General features: G+C 35.9%; 2 protein-coding genes and 1 pseudogene across 5 annotated transcripts in view; 1 reads left to right on the top strand and 2 right to left on the bottom strand.

Moving 5' to 3' along the window:
- The window catches only part of CTNNA3 (catenin alpha 3), a 1,776,580-nt gene that overhangs the window by 629,909 nt on the left and 1,129,129 nt on the right, over positions 1-17,542 (top strand). The window lies entirely within an intron of this gene.
- LRRTM3 (leucine rich repeat transmembrane neuronal 3) overlaps positions 1-17,542 on the bottom strand; it is a 165,262-nt gene that overhangs the window by 12,166 nt on the left and 135,554 nt on the right. The gene's annotated exons all lie outside the window — the stretch shown is intronic.
- LOC125085308 (uncharacterized) lies at positions 781-909 on the bottom strand (annotated as a pseudogene).

Here is a 17,542-nt window from a genome sequence, read left to right as displayed (position 1 = left end):
AAATGCAGTTAAAAATATCAAAGTGTTTTAGGCCATATTTGGACCTTAAAGCTCAAGCCTGAGGTTGCATAGCAATCTTCATTATCATCAAGATACCTTAGAGAGTATGTTTTAGCTCTTTTTAACATGGTTGGACATTCACTGATACCCAAGATACAACTATAAAATAATACAAGGGAACTTTATGTAAAGTTTTTATTATTGTTTCCTTATTGTTAGGTCCTATACTTTATATTGCTAACCAATGGCCAGAATGATATAAGTGATGAAACAAAGGATGACTCTTAATTTATAGAAATAGATTCCAGATAGATTCTCTATGGGATACAGTCTTCTTTGTGAAAAAGCTTAATCTTATATCATTATGGATAGTATTAAGAATTCATAATTTTTCATTCTGTTATTTAGCTATCTATTATCAAAATACCAAGATTTGAAAGGAAAAACTGATATGAATCTTGCAAAAATATACAATTAAGGTAATCTAATGCAAGGATTAGAAATCTAAACTGAATCTAAGGTATCAAAATGTTTTTTGTAATTTTCTCATGGCTACTAAAGAAGTTCTCCATTGAATGAAACTTTGAATATAATTATAAATAGATTTTTTGTTTGTTTTTGTTTTTTATTTTTTTATTTTTATTTTTTTAAAGATTTTATTTATTTGACAGACAGAGATCACAAGTAGGCAGAGAGGCAGGCAGAGAGAGAGGAAGGGAAGCAGTCTCCCAGCTGAGCAGAGAGCCCGATGCGAGGCTTGATCCCAGGACTCTGGGATCATGACCAGAGCCAAAGGCAGAGACTTTAACCCACTGACCCACCCAGGGGACCCTGTTCTTGTTTTTCAATTAGCAGTAATCGCGCCTCGGATAAACCTCATTGGCTACAATACTGCCACTGCGCAAAGCTCCCCCTGTTTTTGTTTTTAAACAAAAGTCACGACCCTGAGATCAAGACTTGAGCTGAGATCAAGTGGGACACTTAACCAACTGAGCTACCCAGCACTCCAGAATTATAAATAAATTTTTATACTGATATATTCTTAAGATCCAAAATTGTCCCCTGAGATTTAGTTTTAAAATATATTAATGGGGTTCTGATATTACATGAGCTAATATAAACATATTATATATAAGCACAGTATATTATATATTGTGTATAATTTATAATGTATGATAAGTATACATTTATATATGCATATTTTATGTATATAAGCATAGTATATGTTTGTGTATACACACACACACACACACACATACACACACACATACACACACCCCCAAAACTTGGTAATGGTTAGTGACTTTCTTCCAACAGGAGCATCCTGGGTATTTTCTTCCTATTACCCTTTCTCACTTCAGGCATAGAATTGTGTCAAACATTTGAGGATAATTCAAGACATAATAGATATGAGGATAGATCATCTGCTGTTGCTGAGCTTCTATCCTCCTTTAGTATATGTGAATAGGAAGTTAAAAAATTGGTAAACTTGAGACTAGTTTTGAGTATAGATACAAAGAAGGCTTTTGGCCTATGATATTTTGTGTTTGTAAGGAAACAGTGGAGCCTCTGATCTCACCCTCTTTGAGAAATTTTGTCAAAACAAGGCAACTCTTTTTTGAATTGTATTGACTTTGGAAAATGATTATATTATCTACTGAATTTACCATGTCTCTCTCTCTCATCCTAATAGAGAACTGATTAGATTTTTCTTACCTTTTGTTTTTATTCTTTTCTTATATGCTTTTTTTTTTAGTTTCAGCTTACATTTTAATAAAATATTTGGGTTTTTTTTTTTAATATTTGTAGTTTTTGTAAGTAAATTGGACTTCTTAAAAGTGTGTAATGGGAACCATCCCAAATGCCTAGGGGAAGAACTAATGTATTTTGAATGACTTATTTATTTATTTTCAATGATTTTATAATTTTTTATTATAGGACATGAAATTGGGACACATAAGAAGTGGCAGAGTAGGAGCAAAGCTACACAGTTTCTTAAATAAATGAACTAGATCTTATTGTTGAGCTGCAACTACTAGTAACTGAATAATGCAGGTTTTCTTAGCTTCTTCTGAAGGAAAATTTAAAAATATAAATTAAGAATGGAAAATTCTAGAAAATAACAGTTCACATAATTCTAGAAAATAACAGTTCACGCATAAAATTCCAACAACCGGGGCGCTTGAGTGGCTCAGTGGGTTAAAGCCTCTGCCTTCAGCTCAGGTCATGATCCCAGCCAGGGTACTGGGATCGAACCCCACATCGGGCTCTCTGCTTGACGGGAAGCCTACTTCCCCCTCTCTTTCTCTGCCCGCCTCTCTGCCTACTTGTGATCTCTGCCTGTGAAATAAGCAAATAAAATCTTTAAAAACAATAATAAAAAAAATTCCAAGAACATTTTTGAAATGTTGGGCTGTGGTAGACAATGAAAAGTAACATAGTGGGATAGGGTCATTCTGTTTTAGGGATGGCGATGGCAGGAAAAATAAAACTACCCTTTTTAACATTGAGACATTTCCTTGATAGTGTCCCCATGAAAGAACATCGGGAAATGTATTGGATCTGTTTGTGACCATTATATTGATTGTTGGTTCCTCACAGTGTGTTAAGTCTGGAGGCAGCTATGTGGCTTATATTTGTGTCATGGTGCTGGGGCTACATCTTGGGCCCTTTCTTTTTACTTGACAACATTAGCAACATGGTTTTGAAGAAAGGAAGACTCTTTCTCTAATAACTTAGGTAGCTTCTGTGGGTATTTAAAGGGATTCGAAGTTTTAAGAAATTTAATAACGCAGAAGTCTTTATACAGGATGCTTAGTGATTCCCAGATCACACTTGTTCCTCCTGACCCCAACGCCCACAGTTGCTTTATTGTCAGAACACACAGGTGGCTTCTGTCAGAAGGCATGACTACTACAGAAATGTCTGCCTGGTTCAGCATTCACGTTACACTCTGCTCATGAGAATTTAATTAATATAGGAAGTTGATGGTTTCTGGTCACCAAAATCTGGTTAGTCTCTTGACTCATAATATTATGGTCCATCCCTGGGACTACCCAGGTTAGAGGTGCTTCTCCCAGTTCCAAGGTTTGAGACCTGATCTTCAAGATCTCTTTTAGCACTCAATGTCTGAAATTTTCTTCTCTGTGTTGATGTAGAATACATACTTTATCTTAAAAAAAAAAAAAAAAAACATTATTTGTGGGGGAGGACATAGGGCCTTCCTGGAAATAATATATTTCCAACACATTCCTTCAGGAATTTCTTCTCCTGTGGATCAGCTGAGCAACTCATAGATTCAGTGAGTGCCTAAGAGGCCTGTGGAGTAATTGAGAATTTGGGAGGAAAGAAAATGATTCTCAACTTCATGGTGCAGTAAATGCATTTCTAGAGACTGGGGCCTTGAGTGTAGCCCTTTTCCAAATCTGCTTGGGGGTTTAGGGTTTTCAACTTATGCCACGAGTGATATTGATTAAGCATTTTCTGCCTTGCCCATTAGCTCTCCCTTCTGCTCAGTGCTGTAGTGAAATCACAATTTGTGCCATGGAAATCACTGAGGCAATAAATCTAGCACTTACGACTTCAATGCATTATTGAGAAGAGAGCACAGATGGACTATAAGGGAGCAAGCAGTTGTTCAAACTAACTAATATCTTTGATAATTAATAAATATAACAGGGGAAATGAACAGCAAAAGAAGGAGTAACTGATCTAATTTTTAACTAAAACACAGCATAAAAATTCTTTGATTTGCAATTTTAAAAAAATTCTCTCCATAGCTTTGAAAGAAAACATTTTGGTTCCTTTGCTAACTGCAACCTCAATGACATTGTAATGGGAAGAGAATTAACATGCTCCATGTCATCTGTAGTCATTTTGTGTTCAGCTTACATTTCTACCCCATGTGGTAGAAGTATTCCTGTTTATCAAATACCAGCTAGGTTTCAGGCACTGTTCTAGGTGCTGGTAATTTAAAGATAACTGAAGCATGGTTCCTGTTTTCGAGGAGCGCCCAGTCTCTTGGAGGGATCCATGCCTGTAGATGTAAACAGTGAGTAAGCTCAGCCTTTAATGGGGTTATGCAGTGGCCTCAGAGGAGAGTATCACCTGCTCTGCTAGGCTGGGGTCAGGAAATTCTTCAGAAAGAGGGCTCCTAAGCTGAGTCCTGAAGGAAGAAGAAACTCACTAGGAAAAAAAAACAACAACAAAAAAAAAACCAGGAAAACTATCCCAGGCAGAGGCAAAGAGGCTCGAGATAGATGGCTAGTCGGGGGACTGAACTACTCCAACTGGCAGGAACAAGTGATACTTATGGGGAAGCAGCAATAGGTGGATGTACATTCGTGAGAATACAGCAAAATGGTAGGTGAGAGGTGATGAAGACCCGAGATCAGGTACAGGTACTAGCAATGAGGATGGAAAGCAAAGGGTGAGTCACCACTTACTAGTTGAGTGACCATGGGCCAGTTCATTAATCTCTGAGCCACAATATTGGTGCTGGTTAAATGGATCTCATAATCTCTACTTAGAGTTGTGTTGTTAGCACTGGAGATAATATATGTGTGATTTCTGGAATAGTAAGTTCTCAATAAGCGAAAGGGGGTGATTATAATATTATTCCTGATTGATTGAAACACTCCATCATGTCCTATGTCCTGTGTCCTTTTTCTACATAGTTCATTGCTTGTAACTTTCATATTCTTTTTTTTTAAACATTTTATTTATTTATTTGAGAGAGAGAGAGACAGTGAGAGAGAGCATGAGCGAGGAGAAGGTCAGAGGGAGAAGCAGACTCCCCATGGAGCTGGGAGCCTGATGCGGGACTCGATTCTGGGACTCCAGGATCATGACCTGAGCCGAAGGCAGTCGCTTAACCAACTGAGCCACCCAGGCGCCCGTAACTTTCATATTCTTATTCAATATATAGTTGAATATAGAGCTGAGAGAATTAAGAATTTTTTAAATGCTTCTGCCAACAGTCATTTTTCCAATAATTATTACTGTTGCCACATTAATCTATATTTGAGATGCAATCAAGTTGAAGTGCTCAAAAATTTATAAGCTCCGTCTATCAGAACCGAGGAAGGAGAGAGAAACATTTGGACATGATTAGAGTGGTTGGCTTATTAGTGAAAATTTTGTATCATAGTTCAAGTATCAAATATCCAACTAAATTGAAAGGATTGAGAATTGTCATTCTAGAATGGGATACTGATTTACTGTTTAGCTTTAGGCATGTTACTTCTCCTTTTCTCTGCACTTCTGTAAAAGGAGGAAGATGATGCCTGCTGATTAAATACCAATGAGCAGGCTTAAGCATAAGAATGACAAATAATAAAATAATAACTTTCCTCTCTGAGGAGAAGAAAATTTGTGTCAGCAAATCTGTTATATTTTTGAGACTTAACAATAAAACACTCTAAATGGGAATTCTGTCCCTAGTCCAGGTTTTTTCATTAACATCAGTTTCTCCAAATATATTCCTGACTTCCGCAATTTTGTTCCATACCTCAGTAGTTTTGTTTTAAATTGGAACAGCAAAATCTCTGTGAAAGGTAGAAATTAACCTGCTGATGTTTCTAAAATTTTTTTTTTTTTAATTTATTTGACAGAGATCACAGGTAGGCAGAGAGGCAGGCAGAGAGAGAGGAAGGAAAGCAGGCTCCTTGCTGAGCAGAGAGCCCGATGTGGGGCTCGATCCCAGGACCCTGGGATCATGACCTGAGCCGAAAGCAGAGGCTTTAACCCACTGAGCCACCCAGGGGCCCCTGATGTTTCTATCTCTACCCCCTTATGGATGCTGTAAGATAAGTGGAAAAATACAATTTCAAAACCTAATCCAGCAGAAAATGTCTCTAACCTGCAAAACAATCTATTTGTTTATGTAACAGGGATGATTTTTTCTTTTTTCTTGAAAGAAAGGGCCTCCTTATAAAGAAATGCAAGCATTTGGGGTTATCACTCATCCTGGTTTCCCCTTGCTACCTCTTCCCTGCCTTTCTGGATCCGACCAGGAGCTAGGTTAAATTCTACCTATTATATGAAGCCTCTAGAAAAAAACCAAACCAAAAAAACTTCTGAAGCCATGCTTCTCTGAACTGTAGCAATTTTTTATTTTACTTCTTCCCCAGTACTTTATATAAACTGCTATGTTAGTGAGTATCTTATGATGAATTATGCCTTATCTTCCCAATTTTATCACAGACGCTTGATAGCAACTACTTTGTTTTCTATTGTCTTACTTGGCCCAGAGGAGATATTCATAGATTTATTGGCTTCCTAGGGACTTTCTAAAAGTACAAATTATTACCTAAAAAAATTAGGTACAAATTTTACCTTAAAGTGCATATCTCCCAGATCTTAGATTTAGGCCCTGCTCTATCACTGTGTTCCTTCTGTACCTGTGGCAGAAAGTTGGCAGCGAGCTGGGCCATGGACACTCATGTCTGTGTTTATGGTGGCTTCTTCAAACCCTAGGACTCTTCCGTTGAGTTTATAACGCAGACTTTCTTATGTATGGCCTGTGCTCCTGAATGAATCTCAAAAATAACCCCCCACAAAAAAAATATGGTCAACAGAGATGAGGGAAACCAAACTGGGAATGCAAATCTTGTCTCTAAAACTTATAAATATGGATTATGTCTTGCCCTCCCAAATATTATGAATATTGGTAACTTGAAATTCATGGTGTAAGTTCCAGTTGAAGTGGATTAAGAGTGTCTTAGAAATTGTATTCCAATTTAAGAAAACTCTTAATGGGAGCCAAATTATATCAATATTCTAAGTTACATAATCAAATAGAGTGCTCTACTATAGCATGTTGGCATTTCCTATCTCTCTCTGCTTTTGCATTCTTGTAATTATATTTGGCCTGCTAGACTCACCCTGAATTTTGAGGATTCTGATGTTAAAAGGACAAGGGAGAAAAATTTATAAACTATAACAGTTGCCTTGATTCTGTTTTCCTAAATTATTTAGTGGGGAGTAACATTTTATTGCTACCTCTCTCAATCACTTCTCTGCTGATTTGCTCCTCTACCTTAGAGACACAAATGCACACAACACACACACACACACACACATGCGTACTTTATAGCAGTCATGTTTTAAAGCAATCATACTTTAGGGCTTTCTACAATGTATATGACTAGTTAGTAAGCACTGTAGCTGTGCAGTTTTAGATGTAGATATGAGTCTCTCCAGGACTTGGAGTTGCACTGGGGAACTCAGTGCCCATTTGAAGGGTTTACTGAACTTTACAAAAAGACTGAAAATGGTATTCTTAAAATGGAAGGCTTTCAGGATACTCTTACATGTGGTGGTTACCCCTGAGGGAAAGCCTATAAACTGGGGTTTGGGCAACTTGGATTAGTTTGGTCAAAGTGTGACCTTAGCCTATGACCTAGAATGTATGTCCTACTAGTTCACAGTTAGCTAAAAATAAACTTGAAGTGGAACTTTTTAAGCTCTTGGTGTGTTTCATATTATAAATCATTCCTGTCCTCATTCTCCTTCCCCTCTCCATTCCTCTCTTTCTCTCACCTTTATTAATTGTTTCATCCATTCAGTAAGTGATCATTGAAGAGGTATTATGTGTCAGCTACTATCCTAGGTGCTAGTGGGGTGAGTAAGTAATAAAAATAGATATTATAGTAAGAGGTTATACATAAAATAGTCACATAAAAATATAAATTTTGATGTTGGGTCTGGAGGAGTCATACACAACTAGTCTTGCAGGGAGGTATATCATGGAAGGTTTCCTTACAAAAGTTTCATGAGAGTTGAGTTGAGTGAGCAGATGAGTGAAGGTGGGAAGACATGTGCATCAAGCCAACAGAACAGGACAAAAGATCAGAGGCAGGCAAGGGCAGGAGAGTCCAGAATAGTGGAACTAGAAACTGCAGAAAAGGGACTAGGGGTGGGACAGAGGCGCGTTTGAGGTGGGATCAAGAGGCTGTTAGGGCCACATAATTAGTTTCTTTTAGGTCATTTTGGGTATGTTTGTTTTTAAGGTTTAGGTGTTATAAAGCAATTGGAAGCCAATGAAGGATTTTAATCAGGAAAGTGACATGATTTGTAATTACAGAAAGACCATTCTGGAGAGGAAAGAGGACTAAAGGCAAGAGCAGATGTGTACAAAACTATTGGGAGGCTACTGGAGGACCCACTAGAGAACTGAGAAGGCAGTAGAGAAGGGGGTGGTAGCCCTGCGATAGAGGGAGTTCGATAAATGTCAGGAGTATTTAGTGGAGTGACAGGATCTGGTGAAGGGATTAAGAATGGGGGTGAGTGAGAAGATCTCAAGGATGTGTGGGTTTCTGGAAACACAAGTGTCCTGACGTGGGGGGTATTCACTGAAATGGGATACACTGCAAGGGAATGGGTTCGCGATTTCTTTGGTTGTGAGTTTGGTATAAGACATGATAGAGATGTAGCAGTTTTGACATAGCCTAATGGAAATGTTGGAGAGTAACTTCATTCAAATCTGGGGTTCAGAAGAGCAATCTGGGCCAGAGTAATCAGCATGACAGTCAGAGAATATATCAACTCCTTTGTTTATTTCAGTAGGATACATTTCTAAAGGTAAATGGAATATTTCTTTTTTAAATATTTTTCTTGTTTATGTTGTAGTATTGCTATTTAATCCCTGACCAAAATTTACAATTTGATATTATTATTGTTAATTATTATTTTTGAACTATAGTCACAGCTATAGTCACCATATAGTCACTATAGTCTCCAGGTCCAATATGATTTTAATGTTTTACCTTTTTAATGTAATATGATTATGAAACATGATACTTGAATTTAATTCCTTGAGAAATACCCTTAGATTTTGAAAATAATATTTCTTTATATCCTCAAATGAATCTGGCTTACTTTAAAAGGATAACGGCTTTGCATTCTAATGGAGTCTGGAAATCAATGTTTTGGAGATGTGGTTAAAATGTTGGTCTCTTTACATGTTGTTCTGTGATTGTGGACTGTGAAGCAGGGTGCTTCCTCATCTCCCTTGCATGAGCCAGCAAAGTGACTTAAGCAAGTCACCAACCTTGCTAGGACTTCATTACTCATATATTGAAGAGACGTTTGCATTAACATGATCTCCAAGATTTATTTTGGCCTTAAGAATCTATGAAAAGTTAGCACTGATTTTAAGAAAATAGTTAGGGGTAAGGATGAGGAGAAGTATTTACTTTAAATACCAGAAAAGTTTTAGATCTCTGGAGGAACTGAACCTTCTGAAATTATTCAGGATATAGTAGAGGGGAGTTTATACTTTAAAAAGAAATCTTTCTACACATGCGGAAAGATAGTTAAATCGCTGCTAAAAATGTGAAATGGAGGTGAGCAACATTTCCAAAGGCAGTAAGTAGTGCTACATTTTACTGGTAAATTCTATCATTCTTTTTTAAAAAAATGAAATAGAGGTTTATATAAAAAAACAGAGAAAAAGGAAATTGCATGTGCAGATGTAAAATACCATCTGTGCTTCTGGATCCACTCTATGCTTCACACCTCGGTGAAAGAAATTATTGATTGAAAGCTCGGATTTTGCTGGCTAGTTGTAAAAGCTTCCTGTGTTGCTTATCATGCATTTTAAAAATAGGTGGTTTTGAATTTGTCAGTTAATTTTAGCGCCATTTGCCCAGGCCTCCTAACTCAGGAAGCATGCTTTTAGTAAAGCTATAGTTCAATTAATATTCAACTCAATTAATAGTAATGAGCACTTACGAGGTGCCAGGCAACGTGTTAGGCACTTTGCATTAGCTCAAACTTCTGAATGTTTATAATAGCTTTTCTTTTGCCTCCTAGTGGCAGCTTGGGTTCGTCTAATTTGCTGGACTGAAGAGTTTCATTTGTATCTTACTATGATAAAATATTAAACATGGCAAGTATACAGTCTCATAAAGTTAGAGAAGCTTATCTTAAATATCTCCAACTTCACCTCTCTTATCTCTTTCCCATTTTAATAATGGCTGGTGTCACATTTGTGCCCAGGCCTAAGTCAACTCTGCTCTCATTTACTTCTTGCCATGAATTTAAGTAAGATTGGCACCTCTCTCAGGGTTATTTTCCCCCCTCTAATCTTATGGCTAATTGTGGGGTGGAATACTTCTTCCTGTTACTATAGTTTTAAACATAGACTACTGCTGCTTATACTTAGAGGTAAAGGGGGATTCAGGATTTGATTTTTTTTTTTCAAATTTAGATTTTTGGTCATGATGTTTTACATAAACTTACTCAGTTAAGAACATATTAAACGGCATTTATTTTCAGAGAAATTCTTAGAAGCAACACAAAAGAGCCAAATTCGTGTCCTTATTCTCTAAACTACAGTCACTGCAAATGTATCTATGAATTTTTCAGGCACCAACAGCTCTGGGAAAACAAACATATTATTAGAAGCTCAAAGTAGACACCTCAGGTGCCAAATGCATCCCTAAATACTTAAAGAGAGGGAAGTAGTTACACAGGTATTTGCTTAATATGTTAAAGGGTGATAGAGAGCTATATATTTTTAGAATTAAATCTTCCTTGTTAAAATACTGACCATTTTAGTTGTAGTTTGATTTTTAAATGTATGAAATCTACATCTATATAGTAATAAACATATAGAGAATATATTATATGTATACAAAATGAATCCTTAATAATAATATTAAGAAATGTATTTTGTGTTCCAAATACATGTCCTTAGCTAGTATAAGAGAGAATTTATCATGGACATTTCTCTTTGAATAATAGAATTGTCTGTTTTTATTTATTTTTATTTTTTTATGTTTTTATTGTTTAAAGTTTTTTAAAATTTATTTGACAGACAGATATCACAAGTTGGCAGAGAGGCAGGCAGAGAGAGAGGTGGAAGCAGCCTCTCTCGATCCCAGGACCCTGGGATCACAACCTGAGCCGAAGGCAGAGGCTTTAACCCACTGAGCCACCCAGGCGCCCCAAACTGTCTGTTTTTAGTAGATCATTTCTAGTTAAACTTTTATGATAAGGTTTAAAAGGAATTTTAGGTTTAATAATAAAAGGTTTAAAAGGAATTTCATAAAATTCCTCTATTAAAAGTACTTACTTGACACTCTTTGGTAATCTGGTACCTCTGGGTATAACTGTGTAAAATAAATATCTGTATCTGAACCAAGAAAATCTATCTAGTTAATTACATTTAGACATTGGGCAAAAGACACTTAAATTTTCTGAGTTAAGCAAAGTATAAAATGTGATCTATTTCTAAGAATCTGTGCAAAAAGGCTTTGAAAAGAATAGTGTTCTTTTTGTTATGTTTAGTATTTTTAGGAGCTTTAATTCATTTTAAAAGCTTTCATTTCTTCTTATCTCTATTTTGTATAATTTCTTTCTTTGATAACATGATTTTTTGCTCTTTTGTTCATCTTATTTTAAAAATGGCTCATCAGATATCTTCTTTTGTAAGTTTATTAATCTTCGCATAAGGTTCTGTCTCTTTTCCTTCACTGAGCTTTATGACAGCAGCTAATATATATTTTTTCATATTTGCATATTAAGAGGGATATTGGCAAACTGGAATGTTTCCTGAAGGGGATGATCAGGATGCCAAACAATATAAATATAAAAAAATAAGTAGAATTTTTTGGTATTGAGACTGGAGGAAAAAAGGATTTAAGGGAAATGATTCTTCAAATAGGTGAAGAAATAAAAGAGAATCAAATATTTGTATGATTTTCCAGATTTCAAAATTAAGACAATGAATGGAAAATGCAGGAGAGTCCATTTTGTTTCAGTATAAGGAGTTTTTTTTTTTTTTTTTTTTCTTAGTATAAGGAGTTTTAAAAACTAGTTAGAGCTATTAAAATATAATTGCTTTTCCATTTCCAAGTAGGTTATGGCAGGCCAGTTTTTCTTTTGCAATACCTAGAACAACCCCGATAACTTACCTATACTTCCTAGAGCTGTGGAAACAAAAAGGGCCAACTGAACTAAAATTTCAGAAAGGAGAACAATTCTAAGGCATGCTACTGATAGTCATTTATTTCTTTCCCTGAAGGCATTTACTAATTCTTAGTACAGTCTGAGGATTGGATTTGGCCCAGGTAGAAAGTGTCTTCTGGGAGTAAGAAAAGCTAGTGATTGTTAAAGGTTGGGATGACAAATTGGAAACTTTCTCCATTGGATGTTTGGTGTGTTCTGAGGTCACATAAGAAGTGGGGGCAGCGGGGGGCGGGTAGGCTAAAAGCTTCTAAAAGGTAGAGTGAAAGCCTAACCAGGCTTTTGGTATTTAGGGAACAAATAAACAAATAAAATGACTTGGCAGGAGAGACGTGCCAAACTCAAACACAGGCCAGAACTCTTCTTGAAGATGTTAGCTGTGTGTGTGTTTTTTTTTTTTTTTGTTTTTTGTTTTTGTTGTTGTTGTTGTTGTTGTTGCTGTTGTTGTTTTTAGCTGTTTGGTGGTGAGGATAAAGAAATAAACTGAAACTTCTAAAAGAATTCCTCTCGTATTCTTTAAGGATTGAGAAGATAAAAATCTACTATGCACTCAGTCAAAATCCAGGAGTGCCAAAGTTCAGGAACACAAATAAACAAGGGGGTAGACGAACACCTATTTTCCTAAAATTTCATCCTACTCCCAACCCAGCTGAATCCTTGATTGCCTTGAGAGTATCAGCCTCTCATCTCCCTAAAATAGAAAGGGGAAACCTGCTCTGAAGAAAGATAACATCATTTGAGATTCTGAGGTTCCTCTATACATACTTTCTATCATGTGATAAAATAGTGACTAGACATACCAATAGGTAAAACTCTGACTAATAATCAAAAGAAAAACATACACATTTGAAGCAGGCAAGTAGATGACCTAGATATTGCAGCTAACTAATAGGTCTTTAAAATATTTGTGGTTGGGGCACCTGGGTGACTCAATGGGTTAAAGCCTCTGCCTTCGGGTCAGGTCATGATCCCAGGGTACTGGGATCGAACCCCGCATTAGGCTCTCTGCTCAGTGGGGAGCCTGCTTCCCCCACCGCCCTACCTTCTGCTTGCCTCTCTGCCTACTTGTGATCTCTGTCTGTCAAATAAATAAATAAAAATCTTTAAAAAAATAAAATATTTGTGATTAATTAGTATGTTCAATTATCTGAGAACCGAGATTCACAAAAATAAGCAGATATTCTTGAGCTGACACAAGCTCTACCTGAAGTTAAGAATTTGATGGAGAGGGGCGCCTGGGTGGTTCAGTCTTTAAGTATCTGCTTCAGCTCTGGTCATGATCCCAGGGTCCTGGGATCTAGCCCTGGGTTGGGCTCCCTGCTCAGCAGGAAGCCTGCTTCTCCCTCTCCCACTCCCCCTGCTTGTGTTCCCTCTATCGCTGTATCTCTCTCTGTCAAATAATAAATTAAAAAAAAAAAGAAATTGATGGAGAAATAGAATAGGTTGAACACAGTAAAACACAACGATAGTGAACTGAAAAACACAAAATAAAGCACTGAAAAAGAAAGAAAAGGAAAAACCAGACAAGGTATCAAAGATATTTGAGGTATGCTCAATAATTTTAACATATGTAGAATTAAAGTCCCCAAAGGAGAGAAGAGAACAAATGGAGGAGATACATTATCTGAAGTGTCAAGGCCAGGAATTTCCTAAGATTTAAGGGACAGCAACACACAACTTAATGGTCAAGGTGTGACCTTGCTCTATGATGTCATATATGTCCTACAAGCTCACAATCATCTAAGCTATTAGATAAGCCTGAAATGGACCTTCTATACTCTTGGACCAGTTTATAGTATAAATTACTCCTGCTCTCCTTCTCCTTCCTCCCTTCATTCTCTTTTTCTCTTCTTTTTTAATTCATTCATGCATTCAATAAATGATCATTGAACATGTATTATATGCCAGGTATTGTCCTAGATGCTAGAGAAATGAGCAAATGAATAGAAATAGATATTTTTATAAGAAGGCATGACTTTATATATAGAAAAACCCTAAAGATTTTACCAAAAAATTGGTAGGAATAATAAACAAATTCAATAGAGATGTAGGTACAAAATTTAAAAAATGTATTTTAATATACTAGTAACAAGCTATCAAGAAGAGAAATTAAGAAAAAAATCACATTTACAATTGCATCCAAGAGAATAAAATACTTAGGAATAAATTTATCCAAGAATGTGAAAGACCTGTACACTGAAAACTGTAAGACATTGATGCATGAAATTGAAGAAGAGACAAATAAATGAAAAGATACTCCATGTTCATGGACTGGAAGAATTAATATTACTAAAATGTTCATACTATCTAAAGCAATTTATAGACTCAGTGTAATCCCTATCAAATGCCAATGACATTTTTCACGGAGATAGAATAAATGGAATCATAATAGATCCTAAATAGCCAAAGCAATCTTGAGAAAGAACAAAGCTAAAGGCATCATGCTCCCTGAAGTGAAAGTATATTACAAAGCCATAGAATCCGAACAGCATGATACTGGCATAAAAACTGACGCACAGTTCTGACCCACAGATCAATGGAACAGAATAAAGCCCAGAAATAAACCCATGCATATATGGTCAAGTAGTTTACAACAAGAGACAAGAATATGCAATGGAAGGACTGTCTCTTCAATAAATGGTGTAAGGAAAACCAGACAACTACCTGAAAATGAATGAAATTAGACTACTCTTTTACACCATGCACAAAAATTAACTCAGAATGGATTAAAGGTTTGAATGTAAGACCTGAAAATATAATCATGTCTTCTATAAGAAAACATTGCCGGTAAGCTCCTTGACATTAGTCTTGGTGATGTTTTTTTGGATCTGACTCCAAAGGCAAGGGCAACAAAAGAAAAAGTAAAGAAGTGAGACTACATCAAACTAAAAGGTTTCTGGACAGCGAAGGAAACCACCAGCAAAATGAAAATGCAGCCTATTGAATGAGAGGAGATATTTGCAAATCATTTGGTAAGGAGTTACTTTCCAAAATACATGAAGAACTCCTACAACTCAATAACAAAAAAATTCAATTAAAAATGTACAGAAGATCTGAATAGACACTTTTCCAAAGAAGACATACAGATGGTCAACTGGCACATGAAAAGATGCTCCACATCACTCATCATTAGGGAAATGCACATCAAAACCACAGTTGGATGTCACTGCACACCTGTTAGAATGGCTACTAGGAAAAGGCAAAAAGTTATATATGTGTTAATGAGGATGTGGAGAGAAGGGGACCTTTGTTGGTAGAAATGTAAATTGGCGCAGCCACAATGGAAACAGTATGGAAGTTCCTTAAAAAGTTAAAAATAACACTGCCATATGATCCAGCAATTCCATTTCTGGGTATTTAACAGCAGAATATGAAAACACTTATTCAGAAATATATATGCACTCCTATGTTCATTGCAGTATTATTTACAATGGCCAAGATAGGGAGACAACCTGTGTCCATCAATGGATAAATGGATAAAGAAGATGTGAGTGTGTGTGTGTGTGTGTGTGTGTGTGTGTACATACACAGTGGAGTATTACTCAGTCATTAAAAAAAGAATGAAATCTTGATGTTTATGGATGGACCTTGAGGGTATTATCCCAAAAGAAGTGTGTCAGACAGAGAAAGACAAATACCATATGATTTCACTTTCATGTAGAATCTAAATAAAAATTAACAAACAAAACAAAACTAATAGATACAGAGAATATATTGGTAGTTGCCAGATGGAAGGGGGTTGGGAGATGGCTAAAATGGGTGAAGGGGTCAAGAGGTACAAAGTTCTGGGTATAAAGTAAATACATGATGTAATATGGAATGTGATGAACAGTGTGCTGTTGACTATATTATTATAATTTAGTCTATTATATATAACATATATATAACATATATAATAGACTAATATATAATATGTATTATATATTATAATATTGACTATATTGTTATAGTCAATAATAATTATTATGTATTTGAAAGTTTCTAAGAAAGTAGACATGAAAAGTTTTCATTACAAGAAAAAAATTTTTTGTAACTTTGTATGTTGACAGAAGGTAATCAGATTTATTGTGGTGATTGTTTCATAGTGTATACAAATATCAAATCATTGTGTTGTACACCTGAAACTAATATAATGTTATATGTCAATTACATTTTAGTTAAAAAAAAAAAGAATGGATCTTGTAATTCCTCAGGGTAAACACTAAAAGAATAGTTAGTAGAGGTATAACATGTTAATAGGAAAGAAGGGAATGATAAAAAAAAATTTGACTAATACAAAGAAGAGACGCTATGGGAAAAAAAAAGGAAAATAGTAGATAGTACAATAGTAGGAAAAAGAATAGCACGAGAGAAAGTCTTAAAACCCTGAAATAGGCAAGGATTTTAAAAATAGGACACAAAGGCACTAACCAGAAAATTAAAAATAGAGAGAATGGTTTATATTAAAACTGATAATGGTTCATAACAGTACACCATTAAGAGAACAAGAAGACATTCACCAATGGGAGAAGATATTCTCAATACATGAATCTGATAAATGACTCCCATCTAGATTATAAAGAACTTCTGCATATAAAAGAGAAAGACAAACAGTCCAATAGAATAGAAAAATGGATAAAAGTCTTGAATAGACACTTTACATAATAAGATTACAGCTGACCCTTGCACCATCCCCCCTCCCAATTCCTGCACAGTCAAAAATCTGGGTATAACTTTTGATTCCCGCAAAACTTAACTGCAGGTAGCCCACTGTTGACCGGAAGTCTTACCAATAACATGAATAGTCAATTAACACATATTTTGCATGTCGTATCTATTTTGTATTCTTACAATTGTATTCTTACAATATTGAATTCTTTTTGTATTCTTACAATACAATACAATTATTGTATTCTCACAATAAAGTAAGCTAGAGAAAAGAAAATGTTACTAAGGAAATCATAAGGGGGCACCTGGGTGGTCCAGTTAAGGGTCTGCCTTCAACTTAGGTCATGGTCTCAGGGTCCTGGAATCAAGCCCCGCATGGGCTCCCTGCTCAGTGGGGAATCTGCTTCTCCCTCTCCCTCTGTACTGTCTCTCAAGTTCTCTCTCAAGTAAATACATAAAAAAAAAAAAAAACCCACCATACATACATAAAAAAAAATTAGGAAAATACTTAAAGTACTGTACTGTAAAAATCTGAGTATAATTCAACCCTTGCAGTTCAAACTCATATTGTTCAAGGGTCAACTATATATCCAAATGACCAATAAATATGCAAAAAGTTTTTCAACTTCATTAATCATCATAGTAATGCAAATTATTTTTTTAAGATTTTATTTATTTACTTATTTATATGACAGAGAGAGTGAGCAAGCTCACACACAAGCAGGGGGAGAGGCAGTCAGAGAGGGAGAAGCAGGCTCCCTGTGGAGCAGGGAGCAATATATGGGGCTCAATCCCAGGACCCTGGGATCATGACCTGAGCCGATGGCAGACACTTAACTGACTGAGCCACCTAGGCGCCACCATAGTGATGCAGATTAAATTAACACATAACACTACATATTTATTAGAGTGGCTAAAATGA

This window comes from Lutra lutra, chromosome 14 (genome assembly GCF_902655055.1).
Source record: "Lutra lutra chromosome 14, mLutLut1.2, whole genome shotgun sequence".
NCBI lineage: Eukaryota > Metazoa > Chordata > Mammalia > Carnivora > Mustelidae > Lutra > Lutra lutra.
The sequence above is the reverse complement of the archived record's forward strand: the minus strand, read 5'-3'. Positions and strand labels throughout refer to the sequence as shown.